This window comes from Salvelinus namaycush, chromosome 13 (genome assembly GCF_016432855.1).
Source record: "Salvelinus namaycush isolate Seneca chromosome 13, SaNama_1.0, whole genome shotgun sequence".
NCBI lineage: Eukaryota > Metazoa > Chordata > Actinopteri > Salmoniformes > Salmonidae > Salvelinus > Salvelinus namaycush.
In genome coordinates this window covers 30,637,830-30,661,132 of record NC_052319.1, presented here as the reverse complement: position 1 = coordinate 30,661,132, position 23,303 = coordinate 30,637,830, and the positions used below count along the sequence as shown (strand labels likewise).

The 23,303-nt window shown below is 42.2% G+C and overlaps 1 pseudogene; it reads left to right on the top strand.

Annotated features, from left to right (window-relative positions):
* The first annotated feature begins 67 nt into the window (after window positions 1-67).
* On the top strand, window positions 68-16,436 carry LOC120058083 (annotated as a pseudogene).
* Window positions 16,437-23,303: the final 6,867 nt, after the last annotated feature.

Here is a 23,303-nt window from a genome sequence, read left to right as displayed (position 1 = left end):
CGTGTCAGCTTCCATTGTCCTCTCTCATCAATGACCCGTTTTCGACCACTGGCCTGCACTTGGCTGGATGTCCGTTGGGTAGGGGACCATTCTTGATACACACCGAAAACTGTTGAGCGTGGAAAAACCCAGCAGCATTGCAGTTATTGACACAAACCGATGCACCTGGCACCTACTACCATACCCCGTTCAAAGGCACTTAAATCTTTTGTCTTGTCCATTCTCCCTCTAAATGGGACACATACACAATCCGTATCGCAATTGTCTCAAGGCTTAAAAATCCTTCTTTAACCTGTCTCCTCCCCTTCATCTACACTGATCGAAGTGGATTTAACAGGTGACATCAATAAGGGATCATAGCTTTCACCTGGATTCACCTGGTCAGTTTGTGTCATGGAAAGAGCAGGTGCTCCTAATGTTTTGTACACTCAGTGTATATATATATATATATTTCTTTTTTTTATATTCCGGACTCTGACATTTCTTAATGTGTTTATTTTTATTTTTGGGGAATTTATGTGTATTGTGAGGTGTTACTGCACTGTTGGAGTTAGAAACATAAGCATCTGCAAAATAAGTGTATGCAACCAATAAAATTGTATTTTTATTGAATTTCTTTAATTCATTAGAGAGTGAGCAGGTGCACTCTTCAGGGAGAAGGGGTGGTGACTCCATGCCAAAACTGTCTTCTCACATAGACACAAGAGGGCAGCAAAAGATTACCATAAACCACTGTGTGCTAAGGAGACACTCCCTTCCATTGTACTGTTGACTCTTTTGGTTTAGTATTTAATTCAGAGGTTAACTTAGACCAGAAATCATCCCTGGCATTTATAACACACCGGACAATTTTTTTCCTTGAGGCCCTCACACCGGCCCATTTCCCCCCCCCCTTGAGACCCCAAGTTGTAGCCAGATAATTATAATTTTGCCGACTGTTTCTGTGTACTGTACTGTGTACTGTATTGTTTCTGTGTGCTGTACTGGGCTAAAAATGGATCAGCTCATCTGGCATTTGCCTGAAATGCCAGATGACCAGTCCTTCCCTGATTGCATTTGATATATTTAATTAGTATTTCACATTTCTTGTAGTAGCCTTTGGTATATAAATTAATAATTAAATTGTTAGTGGCAGCAGCATGAACACTTTGACCTTGACTAAACCATGTTGTTTGGTTACAATGAAGACTATGTTTGTTTGCATAGGGGGGAGGAGCACTGACTGACATGACAGTTATCAAGCTCTCGGTCTGACCTCTGTTAAAACCTCTACGGGATCGGTGTCCCCCCGCGGGACGGTTGTGCTAACGTAGGCTAATATGATTAGCATTAGGTTGTAAGTAACAACATTTTTTCCAAGGACATAGACATATCTGATATGGGCAGAAAGCTTAAATTATTGCTAATCTAACTGCACTTTCCACTTTACAGTAGCTATTAAAGTGAAAGAATACCATGCTATTGTTTGAGGAGTGAGCACAATTATGAACTTGAAAATGTATTAATAAACCAATTAGGCACACCTGGGCAGTCTTGATGCAATAATACGTTATGGCCTTTCTCTTGCATTTCAAATATGTTTTTTCTTTGTATTATCTTTTACCAGATCTAATGTGTTATATTCTCCTACATTAATTTTACATTTCCACAAACTTCAAAGTGTATATTTTCAAATGGTATCAAGAATATGCATAGCCTTGCTTCAGGTCCTGAGCTACAGGCAGTTAGATTTGGGTATGTAATTTTAGGCAAAAATATGAAAAAAAGGGTCTGATCCTTAAGAGGTTTAAACCCCCATGGCAGTGATTCAGCATGTGAGTACAAACAGAGAAAGTGTGTTGTTCTTATTGTCTAACTCTATAAACCAAAGCCTCTGGCCAACACAGTACAGTACAGCACACAGAACAGTCTGCCTTGTAAAAGTCTGTTATGTTGATGGTGTTTGGGTGCTGTGCTCTGGCAACCAAACCACTACAGTGTTGCTTTTTTTCAGATGATGTAGTAAGACGAGGGGATACTTGGTACTGTGACTAAAGTGGCACCATGGTTTGTCGACCATCCACTTAAAGCCTACATAGCAGTGAAACTATGTTTTAGTTTTTCTAAGAAAAAGAGTAACTGAAAAAATAATAGAATGATGTGTGTGTGGGTAGCATTACCTGGATACTTTGGTCCTTTTGAGGCTTCAAAGGTAACTAAATGTACTTGCACCGCTAACATACATCATGTAAACTCATTTCAGTTGGGTTCAAAGGCAGTCCAATTTGTTTTGATCCTGTGAAGGTTTTATGATGTTATTCTTGGCTCACCTGAAGAGTAATGTACAGTATACACCTGAATACACTTGAATGATCCCCCCTCTCTCTCTCGCTCTCATTCTGTCTCATTCTGTCTCCATTTACTCTCTCTCCCATACTCTAGGTCAGAGGAGAAGGTGACAGTCTATTTCGTCAACCGTGACGGGCAGAAGATCACCACTTCCTGTGCCAAGGGCAAGTCTTCTAGACCTGGTCGTCGACCAAAACGTAGATATTGATGGCTTTGGTAAGTTTGGTGTGCCATGGTGGAAGTGGTCAACAGACAAGTGGATACAGTCCTAGTTAAATGCTTTACTGTATATGGTGCATACACTGTTGGCATCCTGGAAATTGCCAACATGGGTCCATATTTCTGATGCTGTGTTTATTTGATAAGATCCAAGACACATTTCCCAGAAGAAGCTGAGAAGAAGATGGAGGATGGCATGGCATTGTGTCCATATTAGGGCATGTAGTAAGACTGTCACCCTCTCGCTAAGAGTGGCACTTCAACATGCTGCCCATTTACCTCTGGCACTCTGGGCACGTTTGGTTTGGTTTCCACTAAATATTTGCATGGCTTTATATGGATGAGCCCCAGGATCAAAGTCTATCCAGAAAGAGTGATAAAACCGAGGGAGGCAGAGAAGAAGCAGAGAGAGAGAGAGGGTCAAAGAGAGGGGGTGAACACAATATGCGTCAGCAACGTCACCTTTGATGTTTGCAAGGCTTTCTTTCTCGCTCTATATTCCCTTTCTCTTCCTCTGTCTCTCTTTTCTCATGCACACCTGTCCTATTTAGGCATTGACAAGATACAATCCGGATCCCTGGAAGGACTCAGTGTTAAAAAGAGAAAGAAAACCGGTCTGGTGTTCTGTCTTCTTTTGCCGATGTCAGGACTTCAACATTGTTCATTTTAGAGTTATCTGGTGAATCATTTTATGTTAAAAACATTTCCAAAAGAGACACTTAATTGTCTTGATTTTCACATGCCGTTATTAACACTGTCCTCAGGTTAGGTACTTGTGGTATGTGTGTAAGAAATTTACAATTATTAGTTTTTATGAGGAAAATTCTCACGTTCTTCGTTAATGGTGACTACCTCATAAAGCTGGTTGAGAGAATGCCAAGAACATGCAAAGCTGTCATCAAGGCAAAGGGTGGCTCCTTTGAAGAATCTAAAATATATTTTGATTTGTTTAATACTTTTTTGTGGTTACTACATGATTCCATATGTGTTATATCATATTTTTGATGTCTTCACTATTATTCTACAGTGTAGAAAATAGTAAAAACAAAGAAAACCCTTGAATGAGTAGGTGTCAAACTTTCCACTCGTACTGTATGTTTTTGTGTGTTTTTCTTACTCAGACTCCCGTGACCCACTCAAAACTTCCGGCGACCCAAATTTTGGTTGCGACCCACCAGTTGAGAATCACTGCTATATAGGACCTCTATGGCAGGGCTACTCAACTACCGGCCCTCGAGGGCCCTCAAAGTATTGCTGGATTTCTACTAAACTAACACCTCGTGTCAAACCATGTGGGCCTCGCAATGGCCTGCACAGCCACAAGCAATAACTTAAATGCAACCAGAAAGTTGGACAGGCAGCTCTGGCAACCCAGACTAATAAAGAACAAACTCAAATTGGGTGCAAAGTTATCAACAATGTTGATGGAGGGCCTGAAGAAAGTAGTTAAGCCAAAGAGGTCCTGGGCGGTGCTGCAGAAAGAGTTCGTTAGCAGGTAGAATGTGCCTGCAGAACAGTGTAAGAGGCGCGAAGGGAAAGGAGAGAGGGAAGGAGAGAGAGAGAGGGACTCCATTCGTTCTCAATCCTACTTGGACCATGTGAGGCCAAGGCTGGTAAAAACCAAGTGCTCCGATAACATTCTCCTTATTCAGAGAGAACTCTCCTCTCGCAGAAGGAAGGACGTCCTGAATGGAATGTGCATTTCATAGGCTGAACTGATTTTAATGGACTGTTTCTGGGCAGGTCCAGGGTATGGGTGGAACTGTGTTTTGAACGAACCCAACGCGTGGCTCAGCCAGGTGTAAAGCTCCCAACCTCTCGCCTCTTTCTCTCTCCTCACAGTGAAAACTGCTACATGCCTTAGAGTAGACCTTAATCCAGTAGCTCCAGAACTTTAGTGCCTTGATCCTCTGAGCCTTCTGGACATCCATGTCCCATCAAAAGAACAAAACAATGTTTTTAGCTCCAACCACACACCATGGCACCTCACTCACTCACTTTCCCCATACTGAAACTGCAGGGTGAAGATGTATTCCCCCAAAAGTTTCAATCAAATGAACTAAACGAAAGTCAGTCAAGTCTTGGGCTCTGCTCTACCGATAGATCCTGATATCATATATATATGATGTCCTAAACCAGCAATATACAGTGGGCTCCAAAATTACTGGCACCCCTGACTGGCAATGCACAAATAATACTTAAACAAATATTAATTATAGAGATAACTCAAAATACCAACATGTGAGAAATACGATACTGTAACGGCAGTCTAGCTCTTCCTCAGACGAGGAGAGGCGAGAAGGATCGGAGGACCAATGTGCAGCGTGGTAAGTTTCCATGATTTAATATACACGAAGACAAGACACTATACAAAATAACAAACGAACTAACCGTCACAGTCCCGTGTGGCACAAACACTGACACAGGAAACAACCACCCACAAAATCCCAACACAAAACAAGCCACCTATATATGATTCTCAATCAGGGACAACGATTGACAGCTGCCTCTGATTGAGAACCATATTAGGCTGAACACAGAAACAGACAAACTAGACACACAACATAGAATGCCCACCCAGCTCACGTCCTGACCAACACTAAAACAAGCAAAACACATAAGCACTATGGTCAGGACGTGACAGATACTTTATTAATGTTTCAATGGAACCAACCAAAATAATTTATCGATTTAATTAAAAATCAATGTCCTCCAAATCAAGGTTTCACAATTAATGGCACCATTAAAGATTATTGTAAATAACATCTACCAAAATTAAACCACAAATTAATTCCACTTATTTAAGTTTATCTAAGTCTTAAGGAACTATATTGAGCCATTACATCACTTCCTGTTTCACTAGGGTATAAAAATGAGGGAACACGCATGCAATATCCCACTGTCATCCAACACCATGAAGAAAATTAAAAGAACTGGCAGTTCAAAAGAGACAGATGGTCGTAGACCTTCATAAATCTGGTAATGGCTACAAGAAGATCCACAAACAATTGAATATACCACTGAGCACTGTCAGGGCAATTATTAAAAAATGCAAAAGATATGGAACAGTTGAAAAGCTCACGGGTAGAGGACGCAAATGCATTTTGCCCCCCAGGATAGGGAGGAGGATGGTGAGAGAAGCAACAAAATCCCCAAGAATCACTGTGAAAGAATTGCAGGCCTTGTTGGCGTCTTGGGGTCACCAGGTTTCAAAAGGCACCATCAGACGCCACCTCCACAACCACAGGCTTTTTGGAAGGGTTGCCAGAAGAAAGCCCTTTCTGACCACAAGACATAGACGCAAGCGCTTGGAGTTTGCCAAACGTCATTTAAATTATGACTGGAAGAAGGTGCTCTGGTCAGATAAGACCAAAATTGAAAGTTTTGGTCAGATACAGCATCGGCATGTTTGGCGTCGAAACAGATGCATACAAGGAGAGGTACCTCATACCCACGGTGAAATATGGAGGGTGGTCAGTGATGTTTTGGGGCTGTTTTAATTCCAGGGGTCCAGGGGCACTGGTTAAGATTGATGGCATAATGAATTCCACCAAGTATCAGGCAATATTGGTTGACAATCTGGTTGCCTCTGCCAGAAGGCTGGGACTTGGCCGTAGTTGGACTTTCCAAAAAGACTATGACCCGAAACATACATTAAGATCCACACAGAAATGGTTCTGTGACAACAAAATCAATGTTCTGCCATGGCCATCTCAGTCGCCGGACTTCAATCCAATCGAAAACCTGTGGGCTGAGTGGAAGAGGGCAGTTGATAAGCGCAAACCCAAGAATGTGAAGGATCTTGAAAGGATCTGAATAGAGGAATGGTCCAAAATCTCTCCAAATGTGTTCCTTAATAACCTTGTCAAACATTACAGGAAAAGACTCGCCAGAGGTGGTTGCACTAAGTACTAAATGAGGAGTGCCAATAATTATGAAACCTTGATTTTGGTTACATTTATTTTGTATTAAATAATTGTATGATTTTGGTTGGTTCCATTGAAACATTAATAAAGTACAGTATTTCTCACAAGTTGTTTTTTTGAGTTTATCTCTACAATTATATTGTTTATATTTTTTAAAGTATTGTTTGTGCATTGCCAGTCAGGGGTGCCAGTAATTTTGGAGCCCACTGTATATATATATATAAAATCTCAAAAACTATCGCAAACCATATATCATATACTTCTATCGCAAACCATATATATATATATGGTTTGCGATAGAAAATAGTTTTTGAGATTTTTGTTTTAAGCCTATCACTGGATTTGAACTTGCAACTTTTGGAATCAAAGGCAAATGCTTACACCAATTCACAACACCCCAGCAAAACTGAAACCTACTTGAAGGTAACAGAACTCACTGTTGCTCCTTGTGGCCGGTTTCCATGTAATCTCCTGATGTCCTCAGACATGGATGGACGTCAAATACGGACTTGTATCACGGGTGACCGTCATTCACATCATCACATTGATATCCTAATAAAGTATCATATTCTCATCCATTCATTCCATAGTCTCTGAGAGATACAGCCCATATGATGGTGATGCAGAGCCAGGATTAGCTCATGGCTTTGGAAGGGCTTTGTAACCATCAACAAGCATCAACAAAGAGAGATGTGGAGAGATGCTAGAGGTGCTCAGCAGTACCATCATAAGGGCCAGTACTAATTGGAGCTGAACTGACTGGGGAGGTCTTACCTCACTCGCACTGACCTCTGTGTCCCTGGAATGAATTATGCTCTACAGTGAATTACATCCAACATAATAAGGCATTATTATGACATAATAGGGCATTCCGTTACTCAGAATGGAGCGATTTTGGAGGCTGAGGGGTTTGCCAGAATGACCCACCCACCACTAACCCCCTACACTCAACTCCCCAGATAGCACAGCGCCAGAGTGTCTAGGGATTCAACCAGAACCAGACGTGATATTAATTTAATGCTTTACATTGATATAGCACATTTCACTAGGTCTGAGTTCATTAGCTATATTGATATAGTACCTTCATAAGCTGTGTCTTAACAGTTTGATTGTCTGTGTGTGTGTGTGTGTGTGTGTGTGTGTGTGTGTGTGTGTGTGTGTGTGTGTGTGTGTGTGTGTGTGTGTGTGTGTGTGTGTGTGTGTGTGTGTGTGTGTGTGTGTGTGTGTGTGTGTGTGTGTGTGTGTGTGTGCGTTCCCCAGGTGCGTGTGAGGGGACCCTGGCCTGTTCCACCTGTCATGTGATCCTGGATCAGAAGGTGTACGACCAGCTGGGGCCCATCATTGATGAGGAGAATGACATGCTGGACCTGGCCTTTGGCCTCACTGACACGTGAGTCTCGCACGCACACACATACACACACGTAGGCATACATACACACACACACGTAGGTAGGCATTCCCAAACACACATTGACAGGAAGATCAATGTGGCTTAAGGCCTCACAAGTGACACACTTGCTGATGCATACACATCACATACTATATACTCTCTCCGAAACACACAGAACACCTACAGTATGAACATGTTGAGCCTGGCCCATGGCCTAACCAGCACGTGAGTGACAGCTGGCTAACACCTTCTCATAAGTCACGATACCTCAGGTAGGTTTCCAGCCAAGATAGCAAGAGGTTCAGATGCCGGGTGAGATGAGCAGATTAAAGATATAATCATAGTTTGACTATTGACGATTGTTTCTGCCCAATTCACTTCACATTAGAATATAATCAGTTCGGTATGAAAATTGTACAAACTCCCCTCAGGTGACAAATCAAATAAGTACAGTTATAAAACATTATCTGATTAAATATGTGTTTTTTCTCCATCACAGGTTCTCTGTGTCAGCAACGTGAGGCTCTCAGCCACCTTGTAGTTTAAAAAAATAGAAATAAATCACCTTTATTTAACCAGGTAGGCTAGTTGAAAACAAGTTCTCAATTACAACTGCAACCTGGCCAAGAATAAAGCAAAGCAGTTCGACACATAAAACAACACAAAGTTACAAATGGAATAAACAAAAATACAGTCAATAATACAGTAGAAAAAATCTATATACAGTGTATGCAAATGAGGTAAGATAAGTTGGGTAAGGCAATAAATAGGCCATGGTGGCGAAGTAATTGCAATATACCATTTAAACACTGGAGTGATTGATGTGCAGAAGATGAATGTGTAAGTAGAGATACTGGGGTGCAAAGGAGCAAGATAAATAAATAAATACAATATGGGGATGAGGTAGTTGGATGGGATATTTACAGATGGGCTATGTATACAGAGAAGAGAGTCGGCCCAAGAATTGAACCCTGTGGCACCCCCATAGAGACTGCTAGAGGTCCAGACAACAGGCCCTCCGATTTAACACACTGAACTCTATCAGAGAAGTAGTTGGTGAACCAGGCGAGGCAGTCATTTGAGAAACCAAGGCTGTTGAGTCTGCCGATAAGAATGTGGTGATTGACAGAGTCGAAAATCTTGACCAGGTCGATGAATACGGCTACTCAGTAATGTCTCTTATCGATGGCGGTTATGATATCATTTAAGACCTTGAGCGTGGCTGAGGTTCACCCATGACTAGCTCTGAAACCAGATTGCATAGCGGAGAAGGTACGGTGGGATTCGAAATGGTCGGTAATCTGTTTGTTAACTTGGCTTTCGAAGACCTTAGAAAGGCAGGGTAGAATAGATAGTCTGTAGCAGTTTGGGTGTCTCCCCCTTTCTAGAGGGGGATGATCGCGGCAGCTTTCCAATCTATGTGAATCTCAGATGATACGAAAGAGTGGTTGAACAGGCTAGTAATAGGGGTTGCAACAATTTCGGCAGATAATTTTCAAAAGAGCAGGTCCAGATTGTCTAGCCCGGCTGATTTGTAGGGGTCCAGATTTTGCAGCTCTTTCAGAACATCAGCTATCTGGATTTGGGTGAAGGAGAAGGGGGAGGCTTGGGTGAGTTGCTGTTTGGGGTGCCGGGCTGTTGACCGGGGTAGGGGTAGCCAGGTGGAAAGCATGGCCAGCCGTAGAATAATGCTTATTGAAATTCTCAATTATAGTGGATTTATCGGTGGATACAGTGTTTGCTAGCCTCAGTGCAGTGGGCAGCTGGGAGGAGGTGCTCTTATTCTCCATGGACTTTACAGTGTCCCAGAACTTTTTTGAGTTTGTGCTACAGGATGCAAATTTCTGTTTGAAAAAGCTAGCCTTAGCTTTCCTAACTGCCTGTGTATATTGGTTCCTAAATTCCCTGAAAAATTGCATATTACAGGGGCTATTCGATGCTAATCCAGTACGCCACAGGAAGTTTTTGTGCTGGTCAAGGGCAGTCAGGTCTGGAGTGAACCAAGGGCTATATCTGTTCCTGGTTCTACATTTTTTGAACGGAGCATGCTTAATTAAGATGGTGAGGAAGGCACTTTTTAAAGAATAACCAGGCATCCTCTACTGACGGGATGAGGTCAATATCATTCCAGGATACCCAGGTCGATTAGAAAGGCCTGCTCGCTGAAGTGTTTTAGGGAGTGTTTGAAAGTGATGAGGGGTGGTTGTTTGACCGCAGACCCATTACGGATGCAGGCAATGAGGCAGTGATCGCTGAGATCTTGGTTGAAATTTGGAGGGCAAATTGGTTAGGATGATATCTATGAGGGTGCCCGTGTTTACAGATTTGGGGTTGTACCTGGTAGGTTCATTGATAATTTGTGTGAGATTGAGGGCATCAAGCTTAAATTGTAGGATGGCCGGGGTGTTAAGCATGTCCCAGTTTAGGTGACCTAGCAGCACGAGCTCTGAAGATAGATGGGGGGCAATCAATTCACATATGGTGTCCAGGGCACAGCTGGGGGCAGAGGGTGGTCTATAGCAAGCGGCAACGGTGAGAGACTTGTTTCTGGAAAGGTCTAATTGTTTGGGTACAGACCTGGATAGTAAGACAGAACTCTGCAGGCTATCTCTGCAGTAGATTGCAACTCCGCCCCCTTTGGCAGTTCTATCTTGGTGGGAAATGTTATAGTTAGGGATTGAAACTTCAGGGTTTTTGGTGGTCTTCCTAAGCCAGGATTCAGACACGGCTAAGACATCTGGGTTGGCAGAGTGTTTTAAAGCAGTGAATAAAACAAACTTAGGGAGGAGGCTTCTAATGTTAACATGCATGAAACCAAGGCTTTTACGGTTACACAAGTCAACAAATGAGAGCACCTGGGGAATAGGAGTGGAACTAGGAACTGCAGGTCCTGGATTCATCTCTACATCACCAGAGGAACAGAGGAGTTGGATAAGGGTACAGCTAAAGGCTATAAGAACTGGTTGTCTTGTACGTTCGGAACAGAGAGTAAAAGGAGCAGGTTTCTGGGCACGATATAATGGATTCAAGGCATAATGTACAGACAAAGGTATGGTAGGATGTGAGTACATTGGAGGTAAACCTAGGCATTGAGTGATGATGAGAGAGATATTGTCTCTGAAAACATTTAAACCAGGTGATGTCATCGCATATGTGTGAGGTGGAACTAAATGGTTGGTTAAGGCATATTGAGCAGGGTTAGAGGCTCTACAGTGAAATAAAACAATAATCACTAACCAGAACAGTAATGGACAAGGCATATTGACATTAGGGAGAGGCATGCATAGCCGAGTGATCCAGTGAATGGTTGGACTGCCTGGAGACACGGCGATTCAGACAGCTAGCAGGCCGGGGCTAGCAAGCTAGCAGAAGGGCCTTAAAGGGATGTCACGATGGAGGAAAGTCTGTTGTAGCCTCTTCATGCGGTTCCGTCGATAGACCAGTCGTGATGGATTAGTAGTGTTCCGTGTAGCAGAGGGGTTCAGTCCAATTGGCAAATGGATCTATTCAGCAGTCCAACAGTCCAATATGCTCTAGACAGCTAGCGGGCCGCGGCTAGCAGGCTAGCAGATGGGCATTCAGGGGACGTTGCGACGGAGGGGCCTGTTGGAAAAAAACCCTTGGGCAGATTACGTCGGTGGTCCAGTCGTGATGGATAAGCAGGGCTTCGTGTAGTAAAAGGAGCCCAGGCCGATTGGCAAAATAGGAGTAGTGGCACGAGAAATTGGCCGATGGACCTATTAGCTAACAGTCCGATATGCTCTAGACAGCTAGTGGGCCGCGGCTAGTAGGCTAGCAGATGGGCATTCAGGGGACGTCACGTAGTGCAGTTGTGAAGAATGGGCGGGGTTCCGTACCCCGTACCGGCAGTAAAAGGGGTCCAGGCCAGATGGCAAAATAGGTATTGTAGCCCAGGAGTGGCTGATGGACCTCTTCAGCTAGCCGGGAGATGGGCCTAGCATGGGCTAGTTCCAGGCTAATTGGTGCTTGCTTCGGGACAGAGACGTTAGCCAGGCGTAGTCACTCGGATTGCAGCTAGCTAGCTGCGATGATCCAGGTGAGACTCTTGTCTGTCTGTAACATTTAACCTGGTCAAGACCAGATCTTTCCCCTGGCGACCTTTCACATATCTAACATGATTATCCAGAAAACATCATTACTAATCTAACGTTATTCTCTATAACACATCATTATCAGACACGGACTGAGTGCTTCATTCTCTACTAATGAGGAATGTTTCATCCCAGTCTGATCTTTAACAAACATGCTTCTCCCACATGGCTCCCATCCAGTTTAAGTGAAAAAACAGTTTAAACAGTAACTCAGACATGTAGAATGATAACATAATATGTTACGTAAGGTCCAGTCACACGTGAAAGTGAACATACTGTATGTGCACTTATCATGCTAGCATGGTTACAGACAGTTTACTTTAACTGTCTGTAGCATTAAATTATTATCTCTTATTTTTAGGGGGGGCACAAGTCCCCGAAAGAGCCAAACCAAGCTGCTAATGGAAAGGATATGATAACATGATTCCTAAAGTGTGTATAATGACCTTGTCCCTGTACCTGCTGTCTCCTGTCCTGCAGGTCTCATCTGGGTTGCCAGGTCTGCCTATCCAGAGATCTGGAGGGAGTAACAGTCCGTTTGCCAGACGGGGTGAACGACATAGGCGATCTGATGATGCTGGACCTACACTGTAAAACAAATGGTGTTGTTTTTACAATATTATACAATAAAAATAACAGTACTGTATTCATTATTTACAGTAAATTGCTGTAAATCGCATTGCACTGTGGGTGATTTTAGGCATAACTGGTCAATTATACCGTAAATTCTAAATAAACTTTGTTTTAACAGTACATTACTGTAAAGAAGTGCTGTATTTCGAAAGGTACTGTAATTCCACCCCAAAGAATACAGTACCCTACCAGTAGTTGGTGCATGGTATTGTTGTTTCTGTCTCATTTTGAGGAATGCCTTGTAAGAGGCTACATTTGTTGCAACCGTTAGTTAGAGTGATCTGGTGATGTAAAGTGATATACCAATGTATCTGATGTGTGGCAACAAGTCCTAAACCTTAAACCTTTAATGGTTGAGTATTTGCCATGTCCATTGGCCTGTTTTGCCCTGTAGTCACCGCCAGTTTGGAAGCCTTTGTTAAGGCTTCTAGAAGTGCAAGTGATATAAAATACAAAATATTAATATATACTGAACAAAAATATAAACGCAAAATGCAGATTTTACTGAGTTACAGTTAAGGAAAATCAGTCAATTGAAAAAAATTATTAGGCACTAATCTAAGGATTTCACATGACTGGGCAGGGGTGCAGCCATGGGTGGGCCTTGGAGGACATAGGCCCAACCACTTTGCAGCCAGGCCCACCCACGGTGAAGCCAGGCCCAGCCAATAAGAAGGAGCCTTCACCCACAAAAGGGCTTTGGAGGCAGCTTATGGTATAGAAATTAACATTCAATTCTCTGGCAACAGCTCTGTTGGATATTCCTGCAGTCAGCATGTCAATTGCACTCCCCCACAAAACTTGAGACATCTGTGGCATTGTTTTGTGTGACAAAACTGCACATTTTAATGTGGCCTTTTATTGTTCGCGACACAAGGTGCACCGGTGTAATGATCATGCTTTTTAATCAGCTTCTTGATATGCTACACCTGTCAGGTGGATGAATTATCTTGTAAAGGAGAAATGTTCACTAACAGGGATGTAAACAAATTTGTGCCCACTCCCCCTCCTTTGCCCTCAGAACAGCGTCAATTCATTGGTGCATTGACTCTTCAAGGTGTCGAAAGCGTTTTCCACAGGGATGCTGGCTCCTGTTGAATCCAATGCTTCTCACAGTTGTGTCAAGTTGGCTGGATGTCCTTTGGGTGGTAGACTATTCTTGATACACACAGGAAACCTTTGAGGTTGAAAAACCCAACATCATTGCAGTTCTTGACACAAACCGGTGCGCCTAGCACCTACTACCATACCCAGTTCAAAAGCACTTCAATATTTTGTCTTGCCCATTCACCCTCTGAATGGCACACATAAACAATCCATGTCTCAATTGTCTGTCGTTTCTTTAGTATCATTAAAGGTGAAGACTGTTATTTTATCAAATCAATTCTCTGTAATTATTATTACGTGAATAAACTAATCATGTATATTTAATTAACTAGGAAGTCGGGGCCCCATGGAAAATCTTCAGATTACAAAGTTATACTTTTCCGAATATAACTCTTCAGATATTTTATTATCTGATCAATTAGTCTTCTATTAATGAATTATTCTTTACCTTACGTCAGTCTCATTTCAAACATCATAGTTTGGTTATCTGCACGAACCTAGCTTAAACCATGAATCATCCATACACCAATTGGCTTAATCATTTATTTACTAACTAACTAAATAATCACAGAAATGCACAAACAAACAAACAGTACATATTGGTTATTAACAATGATAGGGAAGATCCCCTAGTGGACTAAACCGATATGACGGCTTGGTATACAAAGAAGAGGGGGTGTGGACTGATAAGGAGCGGGAAAGACAAAATGGATCACTACACACAGTGGATAATTATATTCATTGAAATGCTAATCCTTTGCACATGAACGCTCGCTCATTCAGGAATAATTGTAATCAATATGTTTACGCCCATATGTCGTTGTTGTATTCTCTGTTGGAGTCGTCGGTCCGTCTGCGGGAGAGTCAGTTCATCAGAGAGTGGTTGTAGGTCTATTAGCGGCTATCGGTATTTGCATCCCAGGTTTACATACAGTTGAAGTCAGAAGTTTACATACACCTTAGCCAAATACATTTCAACTCAGTTTTTCACAATTCCTGACATTTCATCCAAGTAAAAATTCCCTGTTTTAGGTCAGATGGGATCACCACTTTATTCTAAGAATGTGAAATGTCAGAATAATAGTAGAGAGAATGATTTATTTCAGCTTTTATTTCTTTCATCACATTCCCAGTGGGTCAGAAGTTTACATACACTCAATTAGTATTTGGTAGTATTGCCTTTAAATTGTTTAACTTAGGTCAAACATTTCAGGTAGCCTTCCACAAGCTTCCCACAATAAGTTGGGTGAATTTTGGCCCATTCCTCCTGACAGAGCTGGTGTAACTGAGTCAGGTTTGTAGGCCTCCTTGTTCGCACACACGTTTTCAGTTCTGCCCACAAATGTTCTATAGGATTGAGGTCAGGGCTTTGTGATGGCCACTCCAATACCTTGACTTTGTTGTCCTTAAGCCATTTTGCCACAACTTTGGAAGTATGCTTGCGGTCATTGTCCATTTGGAAGACCCATTTGCGACCAAACTTTAACTTCCTGACTGATGTCTTGAGATGTTTCTTCAATATATCCACATAATTTCCCCCCTCATGATGCCATCTATTTTGTGAAGTGCACCAATCCCTCCTGCAGCAAAGCAACCCCACATCATGATGCTGCCACCCCTGTGCTTCACGGTTGGGATGGTGTTCTTCGACATGCAAGCCTCCCCCTTTTTCCTCCAAACATAACGATGGTCATTATGGCCAAACAGTTCTATTTTTGCTTCATCAGACCAGAGGACATTTCTCCAAAAAGTACGATCTTTGTCCCCATGTGCAGTTGCAAACCATAGTCTAGCTTTCTTATGGCGGTTTTGAAGCAGTTGCTTCTTTCTTGCTGAGTGGCCTTTCAGGTTATGTCGATATAGGACTCGATTTACTGTGGATAAAGATACTTTTGTGCCTGTTTCCTCCAGCATCTTCACAAGGTCCTTTGCTGTTGTTCTGGGATTGATTTTCACTTTTCGCACCAAAGTACGTTCATCTCTAGGAGACAGAACGCGTCTCCTTCCTGAGCGGTGTGATGGCTGCGTTGTCCCATGGTGTTTATACTTGCGTACTATTGTTTGTACAGATGAACGTGGTACCTTCAGGCATTTGGAAATTGCTCCCAAGGATGAACCAGACTTGTGGAGGTCTACAACTTGTTTTTCTGAGGTCTTGGCTGATTTCTTTTGATTTCCCCATGATGTCAAACAAAGAGGCACTGAGTTTGAAGGTAGGCCTTGAAATACATCCACACGTATACTTCCAGTTGACTCAAATGATGTCATTTAGCCTATTAGAAGCTTCTAAAGCCATGACATCATTTTCTGGAATTTTCAAAGCTGTTTAAAGGCACAGTCAACTTAGTGTATGTAAACTTCTGACCCACTGGAATTGTGATACAGTGAATTATAAGTGAAATAATCTGCCTGTAAACAATTTTGGGAAAATTACTTGTGTCATGCACAAAGTAGATGTCCTTACCGACTTGCCAAAACTATAGTTTGTTAACAAGAAATTTGTGGAGTGGTTGAAAAATGAGTTTTAATGAATCCAACCTCAGTGTATGTAAACTTCCGACTTCAACTGTAATTTCTAGCTGCAGTCTAGTAATTAGTATCGATAGTCTCAGAGTTGAACCCTTTCCAGCCATGTAGCCAATGCGCCACGTGGTATGGTTTTCTAGTCTTGGTACTCAAACCTGTGCCACCTCAGCTTACACCAAGATATGCGTGGTCTGAAGAGAATTTCCTCAGGAGGGGGTTTTATTTGTAACAATAGAAAAGGGCGGTTCCATGACGCCAGATCATGTCTGTGCTCACGGGGGCGTGGCCGCTGACTAGTTAAACTTTACAGGGAATACATTTCTCTCAAAATTAAAGGTTAACATCACATTACATCATTTCACAAATAATTTCATCTTTACTCATTCATTTTATACAAGAATTAGATGCTTACACCATAATTGAGAAATGTACACATTTAGAGATATAGTTATGTGTGTTTTCCTGTCCTTCGTGAGGTCACCAAATGAAACACACTCAACATAACTGTCCCTTAAGTGTTCATGGACCCTTCCCACATTCTCACAAGTGGGCATATAGTTTCATTTTCCCATTTTGGGGATTTAGGAGTTCGGCCACGTGAAATCCTTTGTTCAATCTGTGGTCTCTCTCTCTGCATGAAAATGGGAAGAGAGTCTCCGCCAGGAATTTACAACCTGAGATAACAGAACCTGGGTGTAAGAGAGAGTGAGAGAGGGGGAAGTCATAATCTACACCCAGAAAGGGCCACATCATGACATGTCTCAAGGGTTAAAAATCTTTCCCTCTTCATCTACACTGATTGAATTGGATTTAATAAGTGACATCAATAAAGGATCAAAGCTTTCACCTGGTCAGTCTATGTCATGTAAAGGGCAAGTGTTCTTAATGTTTTATACACTCAGTGACTCAGTGAAAAAACTAAAACATTACTTAGCACCAATCCTATGTAATTCATGTAAAATACTGCAAAACACAAACCCCACCTGCCATCAATGAATGTAATTCAATCATTCATTCATCCATTTCATCTTTACAATATAATTGCAGTAGCATTCACTTTTTACAGTATGATACAATACATTTTTACAGAAATGTACTGTGTGTCATTGGTTTGATGTACAGTAACTTACTAGCAGCCAGTTAATTACAGGAAGAGTATTATTCACCGAAAAATTACTACAGTAGCATTATTGGTATCGTAAATAAATTACAGTAACCATATTGGATACCAGAAATTATGCTATGGGAACATACTGTAACTCTTTCTAAGGTAACTTACAGGCAACAGGCTGCCAGTAAGTTACAGTAAAAACAACAGGACATTCTTACAGTGTACAGGAAATAGCTAGTAACCTACAGTAAATAGCCAGTAAGTGAACGTCAAGTTTCCACCTAATTAAAAACAAAGACTTTAATTGTCAGTTGAATACATTCAGTTGGACAACTGACTAGGTATCCCTCTTTCCCTTTGAAATTATCAAATAAAACAGTTTTCCAAATTACTCTGTATTTTGTCTCCTACTGTCATTTTACCTTGTGCCATCTACGTTCAGGTAGGCCTAAACCATGATACAAATTTGACAAAACGTGCTTAGCCTCGGGAAGTAAGGGTGCTGAAGTTGCCGTCTATAGCACGGGCAAATCTCTCTACCCCCCACCTAACATAAGATTCTCAGCACGCCCACTCCCGCGGCTATGAAAATGTATCAAACTTTTCAAATTTATCATCTCTTGAAAACATTCTGAGCATTCTTCCTCTGTTCAGCATCTTTACACTGTTGCATTTTTCATTTGACAGACACCTCCTTTCCCCCCTGAGAAATGTGTGTTATGTTGCCTCCACTTTCCCAGCAAGTTCTAATTGAGACATAACTCACTGATGGATTGTGTGGAATCTGTTAAGGCGTGATTAGTGAGAGCAGGGGAAGAGAGGTGGCTTTTACACACTCAGTCACTCGTCTGAGATGTCTCACGGTGATGACATCATCTTTGTTCTGAGAGAGACAGCCGCTGACAAACACGTCAATCAATCTTGACTCTGAAAGAGGGAGTGGAAAGAGGGGAGAAATGGGTGAGAGGGGAGAGACGGGTAAGAGGGTGAAAAAGGGGGAGATGAGCAAAGCTATAGAAAATTAGGTTAGGTGACGAAGTTAAAAAGAGACGTGTGAGAGAGGGTTGACGAAAATAGAAATGGAGAGGAAGAGAGAGGAGAGAGGTTAGGTAAAGAGGTGGTGAGGTCAAGGTAGGGATGAGATGAGGGCTCACAGATAGGTACAAGTAGAAGGAGATATGGGTTTAAGCATATTTTAAGAAAATTGTGAGAGTAAGAATAGAAGAGGGAAGATTGATTTATATATAGAAGATTGATTTGATGCTAAGGAGGGAAAGACATGAGTTGTAGAAGAGACTTGTAAAGTACATACTTTTTTTTTTTTTATTGAACCTTTTTTAACTCGGCAAGTCAGTTAATAACAAATTCTTATTTACAATGACGGCCTAAGAAACAGTGGGTTAACTGCCTTGTTCAGGGGCAGAACGACAGATTTTTACCTTGTCAGCTCGGGGATTCTAACCACCAGGCTAATAAAGAAATTCGGTTGCCAATCCGAGAACAGAATAACCCTTTACATCACTGATTGGTCTGTACAATGTAACAAACGACTCTGTTTAGTCGCAACACTGTACTGTAGATCCCTGTACATCCCTCACCATCCTGAACTGAGGAATCCTGAGTGCAGATTCCTCTCTCAGTCAAAAGTAAAGGGTTATTAGAGGCAGAACTGTTATAATGATATTGTACTGTAGCTAAGTGGAGGCCTTGACACAGATGTACAGTTAGCACAGAACCTTGTGTAACTGAAGAGTTCCATCTGAGTTATGTGTCAAAGGTTATTATAATTATAGCCACCCACCGTCAGGTAATTAGAGGGTGCACACACTCCTGTGGAGTCTAGACACACTCACCTCCATCACATGTCTCATACACACACACACACACACACACACACACACACACACACACACACACACACACACACACACACACACACACACACACACACACACACACACACACACACACACACACACACACACACACACACACCCCTTTGTTCCATCTCCACCCATCTCTCCCCATCCCTCCCTCGCACAACCCATTGCCTGCATTTAGCGGTCACAGGGTTCACAGTTCTTAAAGTTGCATAAGTGTGCACATGCGCACAAGTTTAGGTCGCAAGGGGGTCAATGGGTAATTTGAATAACTGTCGATTCTGAGTTGTAAATCACACACACAGGATGAGGGTGGAGACGGTGTCAGGAGTTAGGGTCATCTTCTGCTTTTGGAACAGCTAACCGTAAATACAGTGTTACATCAGGAGTCAAACAGCACCTAAACCTTGGGGTCAGTGCAGGGGCTTTTAGTGGAGAAACATGTGTTGGACATTATCTCTATTAGAGACTTCTAATCTAGGAAGAAATGGGGTTTAGTCTTCACCAACATAGATATAAGCGCACATGTATGGAAGCACGGCAGCACAGACACACACACACTATTAAGTGTGCTGTAGGGACAGAGGGGACATTTTTTTCCCCCAAACATTTATAAGAATGACATTTGTAGCGCTGACTCATACTCATACGTGTCGTGTAAAAACAGAGGTATTTCTAGATGAAACGTCCAAAGCCCGGGGGATGTTGGGGGGTCAGATTACAGCATGTGAGGTATGCTATGGGGCAGAGAAGTGGTGGTGGTGGGTGGGAATAGGCCATTGGATGAAGGTTAGCCTAATCCTTTTATTTTAATGCCAGCGAAGGTCAGTCCCCTGCCCTCCTCACCCCCTCTGACATGCACATGAAAGGGAGTAGGGACCCATGCACATGGGCCAAGAAAAAGGGCAGCTTTAAAGCCGGGGAATGCATCCGGAGGTTTCCGCACACTGATCCTCAAAGCATCCAGAGAATTCTTGATAAAAGAGAGACTGGTGGCTGATAAAGCAGAGGTGTGTGTGTGTGTGTGTGTGTGTGTGTGTGTGTGTGTGTGTGTGTGTGTGTGTGTGTGTGTGTGTGTGTGTGTGTGTGTGTGTGTGTGTGTGTGTGTGTGTTCGTTTATGTGAGGACACACGTCTTTGAAGATCAGACAGGGGTTTCCGGGGATCTGTTTAGAACACAGCCGAGGCCAGGTGCTTGGAATACACCCCACTGAGTACAGAGATATCACTGTCATTGAGCATTCAAGCAACGTTGGATCAACATGAATTCCCATCACTGCTTGGCTGCTCTTCTGAGACTCTGGCCAGTCCCTGTCTTCCTCTATCGCATTTTCTTTCCCTTCCTATCCCCATCGCTCTACCACTCTCTGACAGGTGTCTTCCATTCTCATCAGCCTGCATCCATCTTTCCCTCTCGAAGCCTAGTGTCCACCTCAGAATCAACTCCTCAACTCGACCAGTCTGATGTTATGTCTTACGCTAACTGGGCTGGGGATTTGGTTTCCAGACACATTTTTCCAAGGCCTGTAATTTTCCAAGGCCAGTATTTGGACTATTTGGAAATAAAGATCTCAAAACACCTTCAGTAACTTACATTTTTATCTCTTAAAGGAATATTCCAATCAACATTGTTGGGTGGTATTTCTTCATTAGTCCAGTGTTGATGGAGTCCCAAAATGTTTTTCATGTCAGTAATCAAGTTTTCAAGATATGACTTTCAAAAGGCAAATTGTCACTTGCTACATCGTCATTGTGATGCATTTTGCAACATATGATGCATTTAGCATCTTCATGATTATGTGCAAGTGACAATTAGCTTTTTGAAAGATAGCTTTTGAGTGGATGTTTTTAATAATATAGTCCTAAACTTTCGTTTTAGGACCTAAAGTGTCCAGGCTTGTAAGAATTGCCTCTGTTGCTTTTAACTTTTCTGAGAACTATGAGAAATATTAGTTGTATCTCCTTATTTTGACAAAGGTATGATTGCCAGAGAGATAACTATTCCAGATTGTACTCAACATTTGCAATAATAAATATCATTAGTCTAAGATATTTGTAATGACATAATATGACACATATTGTGATATTATTATCTCTGCCCTAAAGTAACATCATATGCTGGGTCCCACAGCATATTAGGTAGGGGGGACTCACTCCTGCTTCTCATTGTAACAGTGTAACAACACCAGTATGTGTGTCAGACAAGCGATAGCTGGGAGATATATCAGGATTTCTATGTAGGGAGGTAACATGTTATATCACCCAGGTCAAGAGTGCAAAACGAGAAAAAAATACAGTTAATGGCTGTTTTGACTGGGATTGGTAAGAGAGCCAGAAATGATCAACTGTGACCTCATCAGAAAGGGCCTGCCAAACTATCTCACCCCCCCCCCCCCCCCCCCCCCAACCCTCTCAACTGAACCCAATCAAAACAAAAGCAAACGCACCATCGCCAAGGAAACCAGAGTGGACCCGGGCATGTTGGCTGCACCTGTGCTATGGGCAACGTGCCCCATTAGAAATAACAATCCCAGAGTGGAAAGAGTGTAGACAGGCAAGAGTGGCTGTCAAAATACAAGCGGACAGATGCTCAGTGTCTCAGTCTATCACTACATGGTCATGAGTTCAACAGGTGATTCTACTGCCTTGGAATTCAACAATGCTGCCAATCAGAGGATGTTCTAAATAAGTGTGTATGTTTGGATGGGGTAACCAATCTCGAATGACGAGAAACATTTCATTAGCTCCCCAGTCCCCAAGCTAATGCCTAGGCTTTAGCTTAGCTGGAAAATACAGTCTTATGACATGCAAGAGACTGGGGTTTGGGCCCAGGCGGTCACATAAACCTGCACTGGGACCTTGTCATAAGTCCTGTCATCTCTTGCACATTCTGTCCTCTCAAAGGGCTCAAAGTGTCAGGGACAGTAGATCACTCATGTGTATTACAGGTTGTTAGAGCCTAGGAATGCTCGCCTCTTCAAAAATGTGACTTCTGAGGCCAGTTTAACTTCCCCGACTCCAAGGCATCCACAACATAGCAATTTCAAGAGTCGAACTTTAGAGTTTGCGTTTCCAAAATAACACACTGTTTTACAAGCAGTTGTAATACCCTGTTAAACCAAATATGTTTTACTACAGCCTCTGCTGTTCAGCCTATGTTGTTTTGCATTGCATAAACTAGTTGTGTTGCTTTCATGTGCAAACTTCAAAGAAACAATATGTAATGACGTCACAATTTTATCTGATTATAACAGACCAATGACTGTTCATCTGGGTAAGGGGGTGGGCTCTAGACCATCCTACAATCAGACTAAGCATTTCAAGGGACAAAGGATGTTCAGGGAAATAAATGATTAAAAACATTTGGAGTTATTTTCCTTAAATAAACAGACACAGTATTTCTTAGACATACACTACAGTGATGATTTAAAAATAACTCTACAAAGACTGCTGCGGGCTTTAAACATCTATCTATCGAATTTGCTTGATTTCGCCTGCTGCTGTTTGGAGAATTTAGCCATCGTAGCCTAGGTTGTCAGATCAGGAGCTGCTTGGTTTCGAGCAAGCTCAGGACTTTTTTTGTGACACTAGACTTCTCTTATGTTGCATGCAGGGCATTTTCCGCCATGAATTATAGATCGGTATCGGCCTTGGAATTATTGTTTCTAGGAGTTTGCTACATGAGTAACATTGGGTTTCCCATTCATTTGCTGAATAATTCGTCATACCTTCAATGAGCCACAACGTGCACCAACATTAGCTTGCAAGCTTGCTAGGTCGACCATTGTCATCAACATCGTTTTAAGAGTGCACGCAAATACCCAGGGGTTTTGTTTAATTTCTATAATGAACACAACTATAAATCAATATACCATCAATCAATCAATCAATTTTATTTTATATAGCCCTTCGTACATCAGCTAATATCTCGAAGTGCTGTACAGAAACCTAGCCTAAAACCCCAAACAGCTAGTAATGCAGGTGTAGAAGCACGGTGGCTAGGAAAAACTCCCTAGAAAGGCCAAAACCTAGGAAGAAACCTAGAGAGGAACCAGGCTATGAGGGGTGGCCA